Source organism: Crinia signifera, chromosome 4, assembly GCF_055691185.1.
Source record: "Crinia signifera chromosome 4, ASM5569118v1, whole genome shotgun sequence".
NCBI lineage: Eukaryota > Metazoa > Chordata > Amphibia > Anura > Myobatrachidae > Crinia > Crinia signifera.
This window is the reverse complement of record NC_139220.1, coordinates 77,137,663-77,159,440: the sequence shown is the minus strand read 5'-3', so window position 1 is coordinate 77,159,440 and position 21,778 is coordinate 77,137,663. Positions and strand designations below refer to the sequence as shown.

General features: G+C 45.1%; 1 long non-coding RNA gene across 2 annotated transcripts; it reads left to right on the top strand.

The window, feature by feature from the left end:
- The first annotated feature begins 13,764 nt into the window (after window positions 1-13,764).
- Window positions 13,765-16,209, top strand: LOC146072344 (uncharacterized). 2 transcript variants are annotated; one of them, XR_014473076.1, is made up of 4 exons: window positions 13,765-14,084; window positions 14,183-14,248; window positions 15,257-15,360; window positions 15,649-16,209. It is a non-coding gene; the product is annotated as an uncharacterized LOC146072344 (long non-coding RNA). The 2 variants fall into 2 exon arrangements; XR_014473075.1 differs by having other exon boundaries at window positions 13,765-14,248.
- Window positions 16,210-21,778: the final 5,569 nt, after the last annotated feature.

The window sequence follows — 21,778 nt, the reverse complement described above, 5'->3', positions numbered from 1 at the left end:
ACCCCACCTGCCCCCAAGGCTGTGATTGGTACGTCGGACCGACGGACCAATCACAGCCATGGCGCGTGATTTAAACTAACGGTGACTGCGCTGCAGACGCCATTCCGGTCTGGAATTGCGTGCAGAGCGGTCACCGTGCCAATCTGTCGTGATATACTGACCTGATCCTTGCCTGATACTTACCTGATCACCGCTGGTAGCGTGCTGCCAGCAGCTGGATGCTTCCTGGATCTTGTGACTTTCTGTGTGCTGCTGCTGCAGTGTCATTGAGTGACAGATAGTGAGAGATAGTGATAGAAAGTGCTATATTTTGTGTCTGCTGCCCCCCCTTTTGTGCTGATCAGTATATCTGTGCTGATCAGCAACTTTTTGGGGGTGCAGGTTTTTTTTTTTATATATATACCTGTCAGTTGCACCAAAGGTTGTGCTGCCTGTGCAACTGACTGCTGCCCCCCCTTTTGTGCTGATCAGTATAAATTAACTGATCAGCAACATTTTGGGGGTGCAGGTTTTTTTTTTTATATATATACCCTGTCAGGTTGCACCCACAGTTGTGTGCCTGCTGCCCCTCACTGCTAATCAGTGTTGCATCACTGATCTGCAGTTTTTTTTTTTTTTTGGAGAGTGCAGTGGGGTTTTGTTTTTACACCCACGTTGCTTTTGTGGGTGTCCTGTGGCCGCTTAGCGCTGATCAGTGACGTACATCACTGAACAGCATTTTTGGCACAGGGTTGATATACATTTTTTTTTTATTGGGATCAAATTCCTGTATAAAGTATTTTTTTTTCTGCACTACATACACACTACACACTACATACCCCCCGTGTTGAAATAAAGTTTGTACCCCCCCTACACTATACACGTGTTGAAACATTACACTTACAGAAACACAAAAATAAAAATGGCATCCCAAATGTCAACCCAAATGTCATCCCAGTCATCCAGAAGAATGTATTCAGCGGAGGAGGCATATGCCATGCTTGCCTCTGACTCTGACACAGCCAGTGATGCAAGCGGGGAATTTGAAGGATTCGTCTTAACCTCATCTCCCTCCTCTAGTGATGAGGGACCCCCTCAAAGACGCCCCCGTAGAGCAGCTGAGACCCCCCCCCAAATGATTGATCCCGTATGGACCCCACCACCAGACAATTTTGAGCCCCAGGTTCCTGAGTTTTTGGCCATCCCAGGAATCCAATTTGATTCAACAGGTCTCAGAGAAATTGACTTTTTCAAATTATTTTTCTCTGATGATTTTATAAATTTAATGGTGGACCAAAGTAATTTATATGCCCAGCAGTTTATTGCTCAAAACCCCACGTCATCATTTGCTAGGTGGACCCCTGTAGATGCAGTAGAGATGATGACGTTTTGGGGTCTGGTGTTACATATGGGCATAGTAAAAAAGCCAGAAATTAGGCAATATTGGAGTACAGATGTTCTGTACAGCACCCCACTTTACCGTATGGCCATGGCTCAGACTCGTTTTGAGACAATCCTTAAATTTTTACATTACACCGATAATGCACAGTGCCCACCCAGAGATGATCCCACCTTTGACCGGCTATTCAAAGTCAGGCCGGTCATTGATCATTTCAGTGCCAAATTTGCAGAGATGTACATCCCTGAAAAATTTATTTGTATCGACGAGTCCCTTATACATTTTAAAGGAAGGGTTAAATTCCGCCAGTACCTTCCCAGTAAGAGGGCAAGGTATGGCATAAAAATGTATAAACTGTGTGAAAGCACCTCAGGGTACACCCACAGGTTTAGGGTATATGAAGGGAAGGATTCAAGAATTGAACCGCCAGAATGCCCCCCCTCCCTCGTAGGTGTTAGTGGAAAAATTGTCTGGGATTTAGTGCACCCCTTCCTGGATAAAGGTTATCACCTCTATGTGGATAACTTTTACACTAGCATCCCCCTGTTTAAGGCCCTTGGTTCAAGAGGTACAGCAGCTTGCGGTACTGTGCGCAAGAACCAAAGAGGCCTCCCAAAAACGCACGTTGCCCAATTACTGAGAAGGGGTGAAAGCAGGGGAATATGCACCGAAAATATGTTGTTGGTCAAATATAAGGACAAGAGGGATGTCCTTATACTGACAACAATTCATGGAGACAGTACCACCTCCGTCCCTGTACGAGGTACCAGTACCCACACCTCAAAACCAAATTGTATCCTAGATTACAATAAGTACATGGGCGGAGTGGATCTTTCAGATCAGGTACTGAAGCCGTACAGTGCCCTGCGGAAAACAAAAATCTGGTACAAGAAGCTGGCCGTGTATATCATCCAGATGGCACTGTATAACGCTTACGTGCTATTCCGTTCTACCAGCCAGAAGGGGACATTTATGCACTTTCAAGAGGAAGTCATAAAGGGCCTAATATTTGGGAACCAGCAGGCAGAGGGCCCCAGTACTTCTAGTACTGGCCCCCGTATTGTACCAGGGCAGCATTTTCCTAACGAAATCCCCTCCACTGCAAGAAAGGGCAGGACACAAAAAAGGTGCAAAGTTTGCTATAAAAAGGGAATAAGAAAGGATACTATTTTCCACTGTGAAACTTGCCCCGACAAACCCGGCCTATGTATAAAGGAGTGTTTTAAAATATACCACACATCTATGGATTATTAGGTTCATCATTTCACCGTGCTTCGGGGGTCTTGCTAATGCCACATAGCACCCACCATTCATTCCACCAGAATCTGAGCTGCAAAATCCAAAAATCACTCCTTCCCTTCTGAGTCCTGCCATGCACCCAACTGGTATTTTTTGGTCACATATGAGGCATTGCCATACTCGGGAGAAATTGGGCAACAGATTTTGGGGTGCTTTTTCTCCTTCATACCTTATGAAAATGAAAAATTTTGAGCCAGAACTGCATTTTTGTGTAAAAAAATGTAATTTTTCATTTGCACAGCCCAGTTGTATCAAAATTGGTGAAACCCCTGGGGGTTTGAAATGTACACTATACCCCTAGATGAATTCCCTGAGGGGTGTAGTTTGCAAAATGGGGTCACTTGTGGGGGGGTTCCACTGTATTGGTGCTTTGGGGGTCTTGCTAATGCGACATAGCACCCACCAACATTCCACCAGAATCTGTGCTGCAAAATCCAAATATCACTCCTTCCCTTCTGAGTCCTATCATTTTTTGGTCACACATGAGGCATTGCCGTACTCGGGAGAAATTGGGGCACAGATTTTGGGGTACTTTGTCTCCTTCATTCCTTGTGAAAATGAAAAATTTTGAGCCAGAACTGCATTTTTGTGTAAAAAATGTAATTTTTCATTTTCACTGCCCAGTTGTACCACAATTGGTGAAACCCCTGGGGGTTTGAAATGTACACTATACCCCTAGTTGAATTCCCTGAGGGGTGTAGTTTGCAAAATGGGGTCACTTGTGGGGGGGTTCCACTGTATTGGTGCTTCGGGGGTCTTGCTAATGCGACATAGCACCCACCAACATTCCACCAGCATCTGTGCTGCAAAATCCAAATATCACTCCTTCCCTTCTGAGTCCTGCCATGCACCCAAATGGTATTTTTTGGTCACATGTGAGGCATTGCCGTACTCGGGAGAAATTGGGGCACAGATTTTGGGGTGCTTTGTCTCCTTCATTCCTTGTGAAAATGAAAAATTTTGAGCCAGAACTGCATTTTTGTGTAAAAAAAATTAATTTTTCATTTTCACTGCCCAGTTGTACCACAATTGGTGAAACCCCTGGGGGTTTGAAATGTACACTATACCCCTAGTTGAATTCCCTGAGGGGTGTAGTTTGCAAAATGGGGTCACTTGTGGGGGGGTTCCACTGTATTGGTGCTTCGGGGGTCTTGCTAATGCGACATAGCACCCACCAACATTCCACCAGCATCTGTGCTGCAAAATCCAAATATCACTCCTTCCCTTCTGAGTCCTGCCATGCACCCAAATGGTATTTTTTGGTCACATGTGAGGCATTGCCGTACTCGGGAGAAATTGGGGCACAGATTTTGGGGTGCTTTGTCTCCTTCATTCCTTGTGAAAATGAAAAATTTTGAGCCAGAACTGCATTTTTGTGTAAAAAATGTAATTTTTCATTTTCACAGCCCAGTTGTACCACAATTGGTGAAACCCCTGGGGGTTTGAAATGTACACTATACCCCTAGATGAATTCCCTGAGGGGTGTAGTTTGCAAAATGGGGTCACTTGTGGGGGGGTTCCTAACTTTTAGCATCTTATGGTGCCTAGAAACCTACATGGTGCCTAAAAAATAATCTCATAAAAAGGAGGCTCCAAAATCAAGTAGGTGCTCCTTCTATTATGAAGCCTGTGGTTTGGTCAACCTGCACACTAGGGCCATATATAGGATATTTATGAAAACAAAAGAATTGGGGGAATCAATTTTTAGTCACATTTCTCTAGTAAAATCTACTGTGTTCCTTAGAAAAATGTATTCAAATTGAAAATCTGCAAAAAAAAATGAAATTTTGAAATTTCACCTACACTTTGTTTTAATTCCTGTGAAACACCTAAAGGGTTAACAAACTTCCAAAATGCTGTTTTGAATACTGTGAGGGGTGCAGTTTTTGAAATGGCATCATTTATGGGGGTGTCTCACATACAAGTCCCTCAAATTCACATCAGAACTGAACTGGTCCCTAAAAAAATCAGTGTTTGAAATTTTCTTGAAAATTTGAGAATTTGCTATTCATATTTTAAGCCTCCTAGTGTCCAAAAAAATTAAAAGGAGGTTGAAATAATGATGGCAACATAAAGTAGACATATGGTCTTTGTTAGTTATTAACTATTTTGAGTGGTATGATTATTTGTCTCACAAGCAGAAAATTTAACATTTTGAAAATTGCTAAATTTTCCATTTTTTTACGACATTTTGGTATTTTTCACAAAAAACACAGAATGTATTGACCCAAATTTACCACTAACTTGAAGTACAATGTGTCACGAGAAAACAATCTCAAAATCACTGGGATAAGTAAAAGCAAAAAAAAGTTATCCCCACTTAAGTGATACATGTCAGATTTGAAAAAAGGGCTCTGTCAGGAAGGCAAAAACAGGCTGCGGCGGGAAGGGGTTAATAAAGGAATGTGTAAAAGCAAAAAAACATAAATGAGGTAAATCAAATATGTAGAATAAAATCTTCAATTAAGTTTCAAAACCGAAAGATGCCTACAATTAATATCCAATCAAAAATAAAAATATAAAAAATCCTTATCACTGTCTGTTGGACCTAATTTAACCAATTTATTCGCTTTAATTGTTAATCTTTTAATGTCTGGTTCATGGCACATTCTAACGTGTCTGGAAATCATGTGACTGCCTGCTTTTAATACTCCTCACATGTTCTTGAATTTGGATATTTTGTTTTGCCAACATATTTCAGTTTGCAATGACATTCCAGAATGTAAATTACTCATGATCAATTTCAATTGATTATTTCTTTAACCTGATAATATTTTGAATGAGCAAAATTTTAAAAAACTTCCTTTAAAAAACAATTCATTTATTTGTTCCATAAACCCCTTTACTTCTATTCATTTTGTGGGAGCGTGTTAGGTGTTAAAATGGTCTTTTAGATTCCTTTCTTGTTAAAAAAAAAACACATTCCGTTTTGGATTTAGTATCTTATCAAGAGTTGGATCTATTTTTAAAACATGTTGATTATTTAAAATAACACAAATCCTTTTCCTTGGTTGCTGTGTAGGTGTATGAAATGAATATGATATTATATTTGTTTTTATTTTCATACTGAAGGAGATTATCTTGGTTAGTTTCTATTTTTTTCAGTGCCTCCTCCATCAATGTTTTTGAATAACCTATTTTCATTAAGCATTGGCTATAAACCTGCAACTGTTCTTCACAGTACTATTGAATTATGGAAAATGGAATAACTGTAATTAGAGCATGGAAAACAATTATTTTGTGATATTTTGCCTAATAATTGGTGAGAATTATTGAATTATGATTTTTGCTATCTGTAACCATTTTTGTTTAGTACCCACTTTATTTAAATCTCTGTTGTCTGTGTTAATTTGTGTGTGTGTGTGTGTGTGTGTGTGTGTGTGTATGGTGTGCCTATATTCAATGTTAATGCTATAGTATAATTTATTTTTGTAATCTTGTTTGTACTATTTGTTTGTCATGTGTTTTATTTAATAATGAAAGGAGATGGCTGCCTAGGCACTGTGCAGCTTGGTGGATATGTGTTCACTGTGTGAAAACTGTACTGTCCCTGCTTTTATTTTGGTACCTACCTGGCTACTGCAATGACCAGTCGCACCGCTGATGGCTGCCTAGGCACTGTGCAGCTCAGCGGGTATTTGCCCCCTGCATCTATATCCCCAGGGTACGTCTAGCATATACCTGTATGTGTTCGTATATCTGTCACTGTATAACTGTACTAAACTGTCTGTTGCGCAGCAATCCAAGTCAAATTCCTAGAATATGCAAGTATAAATGGCCAATAAAGTTGTTTCTGATTCTGATTCTGACATAGGGATGAGGACAAAAGGTAGCAAAACAGAGCAGTGAAGGTACAGGGGGTTGAGCATAAGGCAGGTGTGGAGAGACATTCTTCCAAAACCAAAAGCAGTCATACATTAAGTTCTGCTTCTTTTATGATAAAAAATGTTTCACTAGTATTCACTATAGTACCATGTTATAATGCCATATTTGGGAGACAGAATTAAATGGCAATTACAGTATGGGCAATTGTGATGTAAGCAGTGGATTCTCTAGGCCCATTAAGTTACCATATGGTCATTCATTGAATAGTTTATATAATGTAAAAAGGGAGATTTAAGGCAAAATTGCAAATAAGATGAAAGTAATAGTAGGGGCAAGTAGTGACCTCTCATTTTGGGGGAAATGTATGAGACTTTGGATAGAGATAGAGTTGATAAGAAAAAGTTTCAACAAACCACTTCTGTCATTTTTAAATGCAGCCCATAATATTGCAGTTGGACAATTGGACAATTAGCTGGTACTTTACCTCTCTCCAAAAATATACACAATATGAGGATCACTCATTCCAATCCATCAACTAGAGATTATTAAAGGATTATTCTATCTTTTGCACATATAGGGGGTTATTCTGATTCACTCGGAAAGGCACAATCACTCTCTTATGGACAAAACCATATGCACTGCAGGTGGGGCTGATGTAACATGTGCAGAGAGAGTTAGATTTGGGTGGGGGATGTACTTCACACTGATATCTATATTGCAGTGTAAAAATAAAGCAGCCAGTATTTTCCCTGCACAGAAACAATAAAACACCCAAATCTAATTCTCTCTGCACATGTTACATCAGCCCCACCTGCAGTGCATATGGTTTTGTCCATTAGAGAGTGATTGTGCCTTTCTGAGTGAACTAGAATAACCCCCTCAGAAAGGCACAATCACTCTCTAATGGACAAAACCATATGCACTGCAGGTGGGGCTGATGTAACATGCAGGGCCGCCGAGAGGGAGGGGGGGAGGGTACATTTTACCTGGGCCCGGGCCTATCAGGGGGCCCGGGCCAGGGGACACAAAGACACACTTTAAAAAAAAAAAAAAAACTTTTTTAAAGGCAGCGGTTTAGCGGGGGTGCGGGTCAGCAGCGGCAGCCTGTGTCACACTCACTGTGTGCAGATCTGCAGTCTGGCATCCAGCTGCGGAGCGTCTGCAGAGAAACTGTGTCTGCTGCAGAGCACAGCTCTTGAGACGCGAGAGGGGAAGGTCAGAAGGTCAGGTGACGTGCAAGGACGCACGGCATGTGACAGGGGAAGATGAAGTGCAGGCTGGAGCCAGAGGAGCTCCTGAAACTGGCTGCCTCCTGGTCATGCCCTGTAAGTACATTTTTTTTCTGCCCTGCGTCTTAATACTTAATTATTCTCCATATCTATCTCTCTATCTATCTATCTATCTATCTATCTATCTATCTATCTATCTATCTATCTATCTATCTATCTCTATAGATCTATCTATCTATATCTATCTTTCTATCTATCTATCTATCTCTATAGATCTATCTATCTATAGATCTATCTATCTATGTATCTCTATAGATCTATCTATCTATCTATCTATCTATCTCTATAGATCTATCTATCTATCTATCTATATCTATCGATCTATCTATCTATAGATCTATCTATCTATGTATCTCTATAGATCTATCTATCTATCTATCTCTATATATCAGGGGTGGGGAACCACCGGCCCGCGGGCCAGATACGGCCCCCACACCCAGTATGTCCGGCCCGCCCACCTATATTACTTTTTAAACAGCCACCCGCCCGGCTATATTACCGATTAATCAGCCGCCCGCCCGCCTATATTACTGAAGTATCAGCCGCCCGCCCGCCTATATTACATACCAGCCGCCGGGGATGGCTGCTGCTGCTGCCGCCAGGGAGATGTGCATAAGACGCGCCCGCCAATCACTGCTGGTGCATCACCTCCACAGCCAATGTGATTGGCGGGTGCGTCTTCTGCACATCTCTCCGGCGGCAGCAGCCATCCCACGGCGGCTGGTATGTAATATAGGCGGGCGGGCGGCTGATACATCAGTAATATAGGCGGGCGGGCGGCTGATTAATCGGTAATATAGCCGGGGAGATGTGCAGAAGACGCACCCGCCAATCACAGTGGCTGTGGAGGTGTGTCGCCGGCAGTGATTGGCGGGTGTGATGCGGGCGGTAGGGAGGGGGACTCGCGAGGTTTGGGATGCGCCCGCCATGCATTGCACTGCATGGGCGGGAGCATCGGAGGTCAGAGTACAGCAGCCGCAGCAGCAGCAGCCATCACGCTGTGGTGCCGCAGCTAAATCAGTGTAAACTTGTAAAGGTAAATGCTGCTTCTCTCACCCTCCCTTTCCCAGTGACTGACAGATCCAGGGGTTGTCATTTACCCCTGGATTCACCCCCAAACAGGTTAATGTGATTATGTCTGATTCTCATAATCAGACATAATCACATTAACCTGTTTGGGGGTGACACCTCCCCTTCCTCCACACTGTCACTTTTTATGGTGTGTCTGCCCACATGTATATGTCGTTGCCCGTGTGTATATGTCGCTGCCCGTGTGTATAATGCCCACATGTATATGCCGCTGCCCTGTGTATAATGCCCACATGTATATGCCGCTGCCCTGTGTATAATGCCCACATGTATATGCCGCTGCCAGTGTGTATAATGCCCACATGTATTTGTCGCTGTCAGTGTGTATAATGCCCACATGTATATGCCGCTGCCCGTGTGTATAATGCCCACATGTATATGCCGCTGCCCTGTGTATAATGCCCACACGTATATGCCGCTGCCCGTGTGTATAATGCCCACATGTATATGCCGCTGCCCTGTGTATAATGCCCACATGTATATGCCGCTGCCAGTGTGTATAATGCCCACATGTATATCCCGCTGCCCTGTGTATAATGCCCACATGTATATGCCGCTACCCTGTGTATAATGCCCACATGTATATGTCGCTGCCAGTGTGTATAATGCCCACATGTATATGCCGCTGCCCTGTGTATAATGCCCACATGTATATGCCGCTGCCCTGTGTATAATGCCCTCATGTATATGCCGCTGCCCTGTGTATAATGCTCACATGTATATGCTGCTGCCCGTGTGTATAATGCCCACATGTATATGCCGCTGCCCTGTGTATAATGCTCACATGTATATGCTGCTGCCCGTGTGTATAATGCCCACATGTATATGCCGCTGCCCTGTGTATAATGCCCACATGTATATGCCGCTGCCCTGTGTATAATGCCCACATGTATATGCTGCTGCCCGTGTGTATAATGCCCACATGTATATGCCGCTGCTCTGTGTATAATGCCCACATGTATATGCCGCTGCTCTGTGTATAATGCCCACATGTATATGCCGCTGCCCTGTGTATAATGCCCACATGTATATGCCGCTGCCCTGTGTATAATGCCCACATGTATATGCCGCTGCCCTGTGTATAATGCTCACATGTATATGCTGCTGCCCGTGTGTATAATGCCCACATGTATATGCCACTGCCCTGTGTATAATGCCCACATGTATATGCCGCTGCCCTGTGTATAATGCCCACATGTATATGCTGCTGCCCGTGTGTATAATGCCCACATGTATATGCCGCTGCTCTGTGTATAATGCCCACATGTATATGCCGCTGCTCTGTGTATAATGCCCACATGTATATGCCGCTGCCCTGTGTATAATGCCCACATGTATATGCCGCTGCCCTGTGTATAATGCCCACATGTATATGCCGCTGCTCTGTGTATAATGCCCACATGTATATGCCGCTGCCCTGTGTATACTGCCCACGCGTATATGCTGATAATTGATCATTTTTATATGGCCCCCGAAGGGTTTTCAAATTTTCCAAATGGCCCTCGGTAGAAAAAAGGTTCATACTTTTTGTACTGTACTTTTGTACTGTACTATGTGATGCGCGGGAGTGCGCATCGCATAGTACTAAACGGACGGCAGAAGAACGGAGCGTCTATGGGCTCCTTAACTCTAAACGGTCTTCTCCAAAGCATAAATATACACTCAAAAAGACATTCACTTTCCCATATAAATACCCCCACTGTAGTCACCGCTGGGCGCCCGGATCCATCCTCCCAAAAGTGCTCGGCACCTTACTTCCCACTTATCCTGGAGCAGGATAAGTGGAACGCACGTGAGTGTGCCCTGACTTCCTACCGGAAGCCGGGCGCCCGGCGGGGATGGAGAGATGGGTCTACAGTGGAGGTATTTATATGGGTAAGTGAATGTCTTTTTGTGTGTATATTTATGCTGCCATGCTCCTGGGAGTGGGTTCTTCTCATGTGCTAAACACACCCTTAACATGCCGTGTCACCCCCATGGGGGCCCCTGGAAGTTGATGTACCGGGGCCCAGGATTTCTCTTGGCAGCCCTGGTAACATGTGCAGAGAGAATTAGATTTGGGTGTTTTATTGTTTCTGTGCAGGGAAAATACTGGCTGCTTTATTTTTACACTGCAATATAGATATCAGTGTGAAGTACATCCCCCACCCAAATCTAACTCTCTCTGCACATGTTACATCAGCCCCACCTGCAGTGCATATGGTTTTGTCCATTAGAGAGTGATTGTGCCTTTCCGAGTGAATCAGAATAACCCCCTATATGTGCAAAAGATAGAATAACTCAAAGTTGTGGCTTACAGATTTGTAGTTTTATTGTTCTTTCTATTTCATTCATAGCACAATCACAAAATGGCCAAAAGGCTCAGAAGATGCACTACCCAGTAAGAAGTAGCTACTACAGTAAGTGCAACAAAAATATCTGCTAGAGTGCTGAAGAGTGCTGAAGGCATAGCCACAACACAGTATAAAAGAATACATTAAAAAGTATCTTCTCTTTTCATCTCAAAACCTTTGTGGTCCATACACAAGCCAGTGGTGTATAATATGTATTAGCCATAATGTGCATCCTTGTCTAAATGTGCAGATTAAAATATGAAGAAATTTGAAGTGTTAATGTAATAAAGTCCTCGCCAATAGTCTGCAATGTGGAATAATGCAGCTCACCTGATTGCTCTTTCCTGAATTCATTACCCCAGCCAATGGTGGGGGTTTGTGCTTGTACGAAAATCTGCATGTGCAAGCCCCGAGAGCTACCTTCTTTGGCAAGTTTCACACTCTCCGGGGCATTCGGACAATGGTGAACAGGAAGATGGCTGGTAGGGGGTGGACCACCCTGCATTTTATGGTTGTTCCCACAAAAATGGTGGTCTCCCCCATGGAAATGCTGGGTGTAATCCTGTGAACACAGGTGTTCCCATGCATCCTTGGGGCAGTCAGCTAATGTGACGTGATGGCGTATAGTAGCCACCTGAAAAATAAATATAGGCTTACTTTTCAGAGTGAAGGCTGGAAACATCATTTCATAATGAAATGATTTTTCCTCTATGCGGCCGCATGCAAGTACACCCAGGGTGGCTTTTTCAAAAAGCAGTTATGTTGACTGCAATGAAATGCATTAACGGTGATTCTGTTTATTCTTGTGACAAGCTCCTTTGTCCCGGAGTCCATATTCCGATACAGTATATAAATGGACTGCAGCTAATACCTGCAAATAGCCGAGCTATTGATTGTTGGACAGAGATTACTTCCAGTCGACATGGACCCTGCTGCCCTGTCTGAAGCACAGTTCATGCAAATGCTAGAATATAGCCCTATCTACTTGAATTATCTCAGTGAGAAGTGCAGCATTTGCCAAATTTCAGAGATACTTACCTTGCTCTCTTGCCTAACCATGTTGGCTATTGTTCTCCACATCCATGAATGCCATTTGAGCCATGGACATTTGCATTATTCAGGAATACTTTGATGGCAAAATACTGTGCTTCCACTTTAAGCTGGACATCAACTGAACCCCAGATAAATAATACAAGTGCGCTCTTCACTGTTAAGTAAACATAATTGCCTAAGGAACTTTGGCTTGTATTCACTATTTAAATGGTATGCGCTAAGGGGCTGAAATCGCATAATATGTGCGTTAAGGTATGCGGACCAAAAGTGCGAGATTATTTCGCATTTATATCGCATCCAGATGTTTTCGTATAGGAAAGTATACAAATCGCTTATTTAATGCAATGCGTTTTCGCAAATCGCACTTTTTAGGTGTCTAATTATCGCACTTATTTCAGACCAGGTTCTGTTTGGCGAATTTGCACAGAACTCATTTTGGTCAAGTGCACACATGGTTAATTTCACCACAGGTGCCCTCATTTTCACTCACAAACACCCCTACATAAACCCCAACAGCATTTAGGACACCTGTGAGGGTTTGAAACATGGAGATTTTGCAGAGTGGTTTGGAGTTGATGATTTGTGATGTGGCCCATTTGGAGGAGCTGCGCAGGAGGGAGGAAGCTGCGCGCCAGATCCAGGTAGCCCCCCGACTACTGCGTACCCCACGTATGTATCGTGCTCGGCTCTACCTGGACTCCCTCCCGGATCAGCAGGTTGTGGGGATGTTTAGGCTGAACCGCATTAACCTGTTGGACTTATATGAGCAGGTGAGAGAGGATTTGGACCCTTTTGGGGAAGGCAACTATGCAGTGTCTGGGCTGCACAAATTAATGTGTGCCCTCTACTATTTGGCCACAGGCTCCACTCAGTCTGTGACCTCATGGGCCTTGGGGGTATCACAGGCCACTTTCTCTAAGCATTTCACTCAAGTGTTACTTGCTTTAAAGAAGTTGTGGCGGACATACATCAGATTCCCCAGTTCTGAGCAGGAGTCGCAGGACCACAAGTTGGCTTTCTATAGACTCTCAGCATTCTCTCGCGTGCTGGGAGCTATAGACTGCACACACATTGGGATTAGGGCACCGCACGTGCGGGGACACGTCTACGTCAATAGGCGTGGGCGGCACTCCCTGAACGTGCAGGTTGTATCCAATGCAAATTTGAAAATCCTGAGTGTTGTTGCAGGCTTTCCGGGAAACTGCCATGACGCCTATATTCTGAGACACTCAGCCCTCTGGAACAGATTTACCAACCACCAAATGCCAGAGGGCTGGCTACTAGGTAAGTACCTTTTAACATAATACCCTGTCTGTCCCTAATTGTACCTGCTGCAATGTGTGTGTTTCCTCTTTCACAAGCATATTGCTCTTCTACCATTGTGTCCTGTTTGAAAGCAACACATACATTACCATATAAGGCAATCACTTCCTATCTGTGTTTTAGGTGACTCAGGATATGGTTGTGTTTCCTGGCTAATGACACCTTTGCGCACCCCAGAGGGCCCTGCACAGCACCGGTATAATGAAGCCCACATTGCAACCCGCAATGTGGTGGAGCGCACATTTGGCGTCTTGAAGAGTCGCTTCCGGTGTTTGGACAGGTCGTCGGGTACACTGCTTTACCACCCTGGCAAAGTAGTCATGATTATCCAGGCTTGCTGCATGCTGCACAACATAGCCCTGTCCCAACCTGCCTATGTGGAGGAGGAGCATGCAGCAGTCGTTGAGGAAGCCCAACCTACCACACCTCCGGTAGTGAGGGGTACGCAGAGGGGGAATCTGGTGCGCACACACATCATCAGCCGATACTTTTCTGGTAAGCACATGTGCCCTGTACTGCAAAATGTACCTGTGCTGTAAGTGTACTCATTAACTAATGTGTGACCAATACCATCTGCTTCCACCCACATTTAGCCTAATACACAGAGCCCAACGGATGCAGATGGTGGTGCTGACCTATCCCTTGCTGATATCTAGCTTGTAAGTACTTTTCAGACATGTATGAATGATGTATGCAGTCAAACATGTCTCACTGGTGTTGTGGAACTACACGTGCCAGCATGCCCTGACACACTCTAAGCATTACAGTCCAAACCATGAGTGTCAGAGCCTGCTGGAATATGTAGATGCACAACCTTTGCCAGCCAAGGAGATACCCCACACTACTTTAGTGCAATCCCATTGTCATATACCATTGCAATATTTTAGACTGCACACAATAATTGCTTAAAAAATAATACACAAACACAATGGTATGCGGCTAGACATTTTTACTTCTGTCTACTTTGTCAGACGCAATCTGCATTTTTGCAGGTGAAAAATAACAACTCTGGGGGCATGTTACAAGATGATTGGGAATGGGAAAAATAATGAAACATATGTAGGAGCTACCTTCTCCCAGCATCAGGCACCCCTACACCACTTCTAGACCCTGTACCAAGCCCACCACGGGTCCTAACACTCCGACGGGGTGGGGAAGTGGGGGAGCCACTTATTGGGGTGCTGGATACACTGCTGAGGGTGGATGCTGTGCCACCTCCCACATTGGCTTCCAGCTGCTGGATTTGGGCCTGCATAGCTAGTAAGGCATTAGTCTGCGCTGTGCATGATTGGGTGAGTGCAGCAATACTTTGCGCCAGGCTGCCAATATGCCTATTCTGCTCCCTTACAGCAGCAGTTAGCTCAGAAAGACGGGTGTCAATGCTGTTAGCAATGCGCACATGAGTGCCTACACCTACCCGTACACTACGTGCCATTTTCCGTAACTGAAGGAAGGTGTCACGCATGTACCCCTGGATATTACCTATTTGGAGGCTTTGGGAGGCCATGAATTCTATCTGTTTTTCCTTGAAATTAACCAAGTTAGCTACTTGGGAAGCCGAAGCGGCTGTATTGGGTGTGTTGGTGGGTGGGGGTGGGTTGGGAGACACCCCACTTGGGGGAAGATCACTCTGTGACGAGGTCTGTATTTCTTCCTCTGCCGCAAAGGTGTCGACTGGTTCAAGAATGATGTCCATTTCGTCTAGCACCATCATTGAAGAATCTGTTTGGTTTGACCCTAGTTGTATAGCACCTGTGGATACAGAGAAGAGGTAAGTACTCATGCATATATAGGCCACACTGTCCTCTATACTGTTTTACATATGGCTTGAGATGCTGGACGCAAATACCTAGGGGTGTTATGTACTTACACATGTACCCCGATACAGCATGTAACATTCACATTAATAATATGTCACATGCGTAGCTCAGATGACATTCATTTCCGTTGCAATGTAGCAACAGGAGTTGAATGTGGTATGAGATATTGTTGAGGTGACATGGGTGTGTGTACTGTATGTGTAATGGTGTGTTTTTTGTTCATTTACCTGCTTCCGCAGATTCTGCAGCAACGGGCCTTCTGGTCTTGGATGCGTGAGCACTTCGGGATTGACAATCTGTAGAAGGAAAGATGGGCAGGCATTATGGACCTTGCAATGGGGAAGCATTTTGTGCAAACAGGCATTGAGATGACAATAATGGACAATACCCTTTGGACAAGGACTGCTTTATTTCTTTGGCACCATTTTGTTTTGGAACCCACAGATTTTTCTGTGACATTAATAAAATTACACTATTGTACACATGACAACTATTGTATAATCTTTGCTATGTAGGCATGGCAGCTAAACCACCAGTACACCTCTGGGTTTTTGTCCACATACATGTTAGGCTGCTAGAAAGAATGTTACAGTGTTAATCAATGTGAGCAGTTGTGGAACTACAAGGCCCAGCATTATCAGCAATTTTAAAGGAGTAGCAGGCAATTTCTTGTGCATGACCTTGCTGGGCTATGTAGTTCCACAGCAGCACTTTACTTAGCATAACAATACAAGTGAACATTATAGTTATAATACATTAGCATGTATGTTTAGGATTGCATGTGGTCACACTTACCAGCTCTAGATGGCGTTTGTGGCCTATTGGTATCCGCCACGTGCATGCCAGGCAGGACCTCAGGGGGGATGATGCGCTTCAGCTTCACCTCATACGAATTGTAGCACACAGTGGTGGGGCTTCCTCCTCCAGTCTTGGTGGCCTCCTCCAACTCCATGGTCATTTTATTCTTCAACTGCCTTTTGATGTCGTTGAATCTCTTTTTCACATTGCGGACCAGGTGCTTGTGCTGACTCACAGCGTTCACCGCCTGGGTGATGTCCTTCCACATAGCCCTTTTGCGCTGTGCAGTGGTCTTGTGGTGAGATTTGCCAAGCAAACGCTCAAACACCGGCAGGATAGCCCGGACAAGTGCTGCATTTTCTTCATAGGAAAAACGCACCTTTCTGTCACTTTTGGTGCGGCCAGCTTCAACCTCCTCCTCCTCATTTTCAACACCAGCCATGTAGCCCTCCTCCTCCATGGCAGTGTCTTCCTCCTCCTCACCACCATCTGCCTCCACCTCTGACATGTGGCCCTCCTGCAGCTGGTGTGGGGTATGGTCAAGGTCTTGGCTGTAGGATGGGGATGCCAGCGGATCCTCCACCTCCTCCTGCTGGGGCTGGACGCCCAGGGCCTGGTGTGGGGCTGCCCTTGCTGTGGCCATGCTGCCTGCCACACTGCTGCCTCTCACACTTGTCTGGCTGCTGCCACTGCTCCCTCTGCCACTGCTCCCTCTGCCACTGCTCCCTCTGCCACTGCTCCCTCTGCCACCAACACCTGTTCCTGAACGCACACTGCTACTGCTCCTCTCCATGCTCCTTACTTCCTATCAAAGAGTGAAATGGCGCCAATGCCCCTTTATATAGGGGGTGTGATGCATAATGGAGGGGACACAGGTGGGCCAATAGGTTGGGGGGTTCTTACTCATGCGGAGACAGTTTTGTATATCGCACTCCGGTTGGTCCAAAAATCGCACATGACCGGCGGAAGAATTCGCACTATTTTGTTACTTAAAAGCGCACCACTTCGCCGCAAATCGCACCTATTCGCACTTTTCAGCCTCCAAAACGCATCACATTAAATTATGACTGAAAAGTGCGATTTGTAAAAGTGCGATTTGCGGCGATGTGGTGCGCTAAAAAAACATGCGCATTTATTTGCAAGCATAGAATGTCACCTATTGTATCTGGGCGCCCGATTTTGTGATTGTATGCCTTACCTTAAGGCATACAATCAGATGCGATTCGACACAATTTTCGGCAAAATTGCATCGAATCGCATCCGGTATCGCATGCGATATCGGATGCGATGCGATTCGATGCGATTTTGCATAGGATTCAATGTTAACAAGGTCCTGTTCATTTCCCCACTATCCAAGTGGGCATAGAATTGATTTTATATAGCGTGGCGAGCGCACCGAGCCCTGCGAGGGGACGTGGAAAACATTTTAAGTAATCCGCGGCCCCTCGCCACGCTTCAGGCTCGGTGGCTCGCTGCGCTCGCCACGCTTTATAAAATCAACTCTATGGCCACTTGGATAGTGGGGAAATGAACAGGACTATGTTAACATTGAATCCTATGGAAAATCGCATCGGATCGCATGCGATTCGATGCGATTTTTCCGACCCGATTTTAAAATCGGGCGCCCAGATACTACACAAGTACCTTAATATTTTCATTACTATTTAGCAACCACTTGAACATTGTGTTTTCCTTCTTTTGCCCGGAGGCTGGTATACCTCCTCATAGTGGCTGCTAAAACACAGGTCTAAGACATTAGATTTCCTTTTTTTCTGTTTGAGGGTGAAAACTGGACATTTTCTTGGAGTGTCAGAAATATCACCAGCATGTCCAAGCATTTTAAGGGAGGTACCGTGACCTCAGCACTGGCATAGTTTAGTCTGTCTCAGTCATAGAGTCATAGATTAGTAAAATAGTCAAAGCTACTCATATTTGCACAGACTACAAAAACCTTTAGCTGATTTAGGAAATGTGTATGGATTTGCAAGTTGATGCTAGCAACCCATGTGCAATGCAATCGCAAATTTGCACAGGATGAATTTTGTTTCTCTCTGGGCAGTGGTTATCTACTCGCAGTTGACTGTAACTTTACAGATTAGTGATCCAAACTGAATTAGCCCAACACTGGGCAGTACAGATGACTTCAGCAATACAAAAGTACCTAGAGCATACAATACATGAGGGGCGAATGGCTAGTATGGGGTAAAACACATGTACAAAGTAAAATATAATAAAAATAAATAAAAAAGTTTGCCTGCCAACTGAGATCCCATCACTATGCCTGGCAGATTTCCCTGCAACATACAATAGAGTGAAGGTCTGCAAATGTCCAGGTAGGCAAGGTGGGCCCAGTGTAGGGATAATTACTGGCCAAGGAAATAGACAATCAGGGGGAGTGACATGCAAGATCGTGGCCTCTCCAGACAACTGGAGGGCAGCATGCAGATAACAATACCCAGTGCTTAGTACCCTCAGGTCCAAGCTCACCTGGAGGTGAAGATTGTGCAGCTCACCAAAGACATCATGATGTCCATTCCAATAAAGCATCTTTAAAGGTTAAAACCCATTATGAATTCTGCCCCTCAGTATCCTCCTATGGTAGCTTCCAGGTCTCCTTGGATGGCACTACCTGGGAATTCTGTGCCTAAGGAATGAGTGCACATATTGGCCTGTAATTGTGCATCTCTTGTGAGGCAGCAGTGGGCAAAGCAGGCAAGGACTTGAGTTAAAGCCCACAAAAATGCTACAATCCGTGGACAACTAAAAGATGGAGGTGGTTGGGATGTAGACAGGGCCGGCGCCACCACTAGGCAGCTCTAGGCATTTGCCTAGGGCGCCGGCCACTGGAGGGCGGTTGTTGGGAGCCAGGACCCCGCTGGATGGAGGTGAGTAGCTGCCTGTCTCTCCTCTCCCCCCGCTCCCAGCAACACAGCGGCCGTCGCTGCATCACTCCCGCCCGTCCGCTCATCATCCCAAGACTCCCCCCGTGGCTCCTTACAGCCGGTGAGCCCATTATCTCTACACCCTGCTTGTCCACCCGTCATCCCAACACCCCCCCCCCCACCCATCCGCCTGTCATCCTGTCATCCTTCCCCTCCCCCGTGCGTCATCCGTGAGGGGGGGGGGGGTATTGTGATGCGATGCAACATGGAGCGGATGAGCGGCAAGTGCCGGGGCGAGCGCCGGGGTGCCCCCCCGCCTGGGGTGCTCCGGTGCATTGCACCGGCCCTGGATGTAGATTGTATTGCTATGGGGGAAGTGGTGTCCATTCCTGTCCTGGGAACATCAGCAAAGGAGATCCATGGAAGTAAAGCAACTGTGGAGCCGAGGATGGGTCCTCCTTGAGTATGCAACCATCCCTGGACCCAATGGAAGATAGAAAATGTTCAACCTAGAACAAGTGTTCATCCCACAATGATTTCATAAATAGTACTAATTTGCAAAAAAAATCATTTATGGATTGTAGGTAATTATTCAGTGTCTTGAGGAGGACATATAAATATTGATGCCTGTTATATGGGCCCTTATTCTGATTGACGCGTACTTTACCGCATACTTTCGGATCGCGTCTTTACGGCGTCTGCGCATGCGTGGAGAACGCAACGCGCATGTGCCACGCCTTGACTCCGTACCTGTTCGGCCAAATCCCGTACAAAACTGTTCCCCGCAATCATTCGGGAAATATGGGCGTATTATGGGCGTCATGCGGAATGACACATGGGCGTAGTTTCAAAGTGGGCAAAACGGGGCGGAAACATGGGCGGACACGGGGGAGTACACTTATGTTGGGGGGCGTACATTCGGATACCACTCCGAATGCACGCGATCAAAAAGGGAAGAAATGTGCGGTGTCCACAAGTGTACTATTGCTTTGCGGACACCACTCGTTCATGCGGTAGGCGAACGTACGCCTAATGACTACAAGCATTAACACCTGAACCCAATAGAATCGACTCCTTTACTCATTACTCACTAATAGGACGCTTGTCAGTGCTTTAATTGAAACCATTGCGCTTCAATTGCTGTAAGGGTTAATGTGTGCAATGCATGTGTTAGGCATGCTTGTAAGGATATATTGGCATCTAATTGATTCCAATTCCAAATAAGAAGTTTTTTATGAGGATAGGTAATTGAATAAGTGGGTCATGTGATGTATTGCAGAAGATACTTCATAGTGGGTTGTTTGGCGTAAATACTCCGCTTACGGGCGGTAGCACCGCTTGGCTCCCGTTCGGATGCGGTATTCCCGAGCATACTCTGTAATACTCTGTAATACCGTGCAGAATCTGAGTGTTTCTCCCGCACACGCATGGTTTGTATGTCGTCCGTAAACACGCCCTGTTCTTAAAGAGTGAGTCCGTCCGAATGCGGAGGACCCGTGGGCGTTTCTACGGACGATGGCCGCACGCGGCAGAACACCGTGGCGTGCGGACCGCTCCGTAAGAATGCGGGAATATCCGCACCGATCAGAATAAGGGCCATGGTATGTACCACATTCAAAGATATAAATAATCCTTATTCTCTATTTTGATACTAAGTTATTCACTGTGTAAATTGTTTTTCCACTTAAAAGAGAGGCTATTCATTATTAGTTCCTGGAATATGGGTAAAGGAAAAGCAGTTGGCTATGATCAAAAGTTACTACCCACGCAGAAACAAAATCTGTCCATTGCAAAATAGCGAATGCATTGTAAATAGCAATGTATTCGCAGAACCTTTCACAGAACCATATTTTTTTTATTTGTGCCAGTATATGGCTTTGACTAATCTGCTAAAAAAACATGCTGGAAGTGGTTATTGCTGTAGACAGAGACCCACCCAATAAAATACCTTTGCATGCCTGCATTTTCCCAGTTAACCAAATAAATGACCAAGTTTATGCCCCGTAATGCTGGTTTCCTGTCAATCAAAAGGCAACTTCTATGCAACTGCTGGTTGTACAGATATTTATTTTTGAATTGCTGCTGCGCAAGGAGAACACTGTGTGTGCATAGTCATTCGTAATGGATTTTGAATTCCCTGATTAGCAATCCATGCTGAATTAGGCGCTTAGTGTGTCACTGTCCATAAGTAATAACACAGCCAGACATATACAGAGACACAGTCTCTGTCTTTTAGCTGAACCAAGACAGACATTCGCAGTACATATGTTTGTACTGTGCATGCGCCAGCCCCGCACCTGTAATCATAGAACAGGCCAGGAGACCGGGAGGAGAGTGGCAGCGTCGGCGGCAACAGGGGGAGGGGGTGCCTGCATCACCATACCCCAGCGGCAGCTGCTTCCAGAGGCAGCTCCCCTCCACCTAGAAGGTAGGAGTCGCCACTGTTTGGAACCAGAAGCATTTTGGATAACGGATTATTCAGTCTTTGAAATATTTTTTTTAGGTATTTTGCATTTATGTTATGCACACAACAGCTTGTGTTTGGTTCAAAATGCTGTTTGTAAAGGTCACTCGGACCCCCCCCCCCCCCCCCTATATAATATATAATAGGTCCTAATTCCTAAATGGATATTAATAAAAACGCAGGGCTTGGTGGAGGTGCTGCTTAAGAACAGGGACAATATAATCT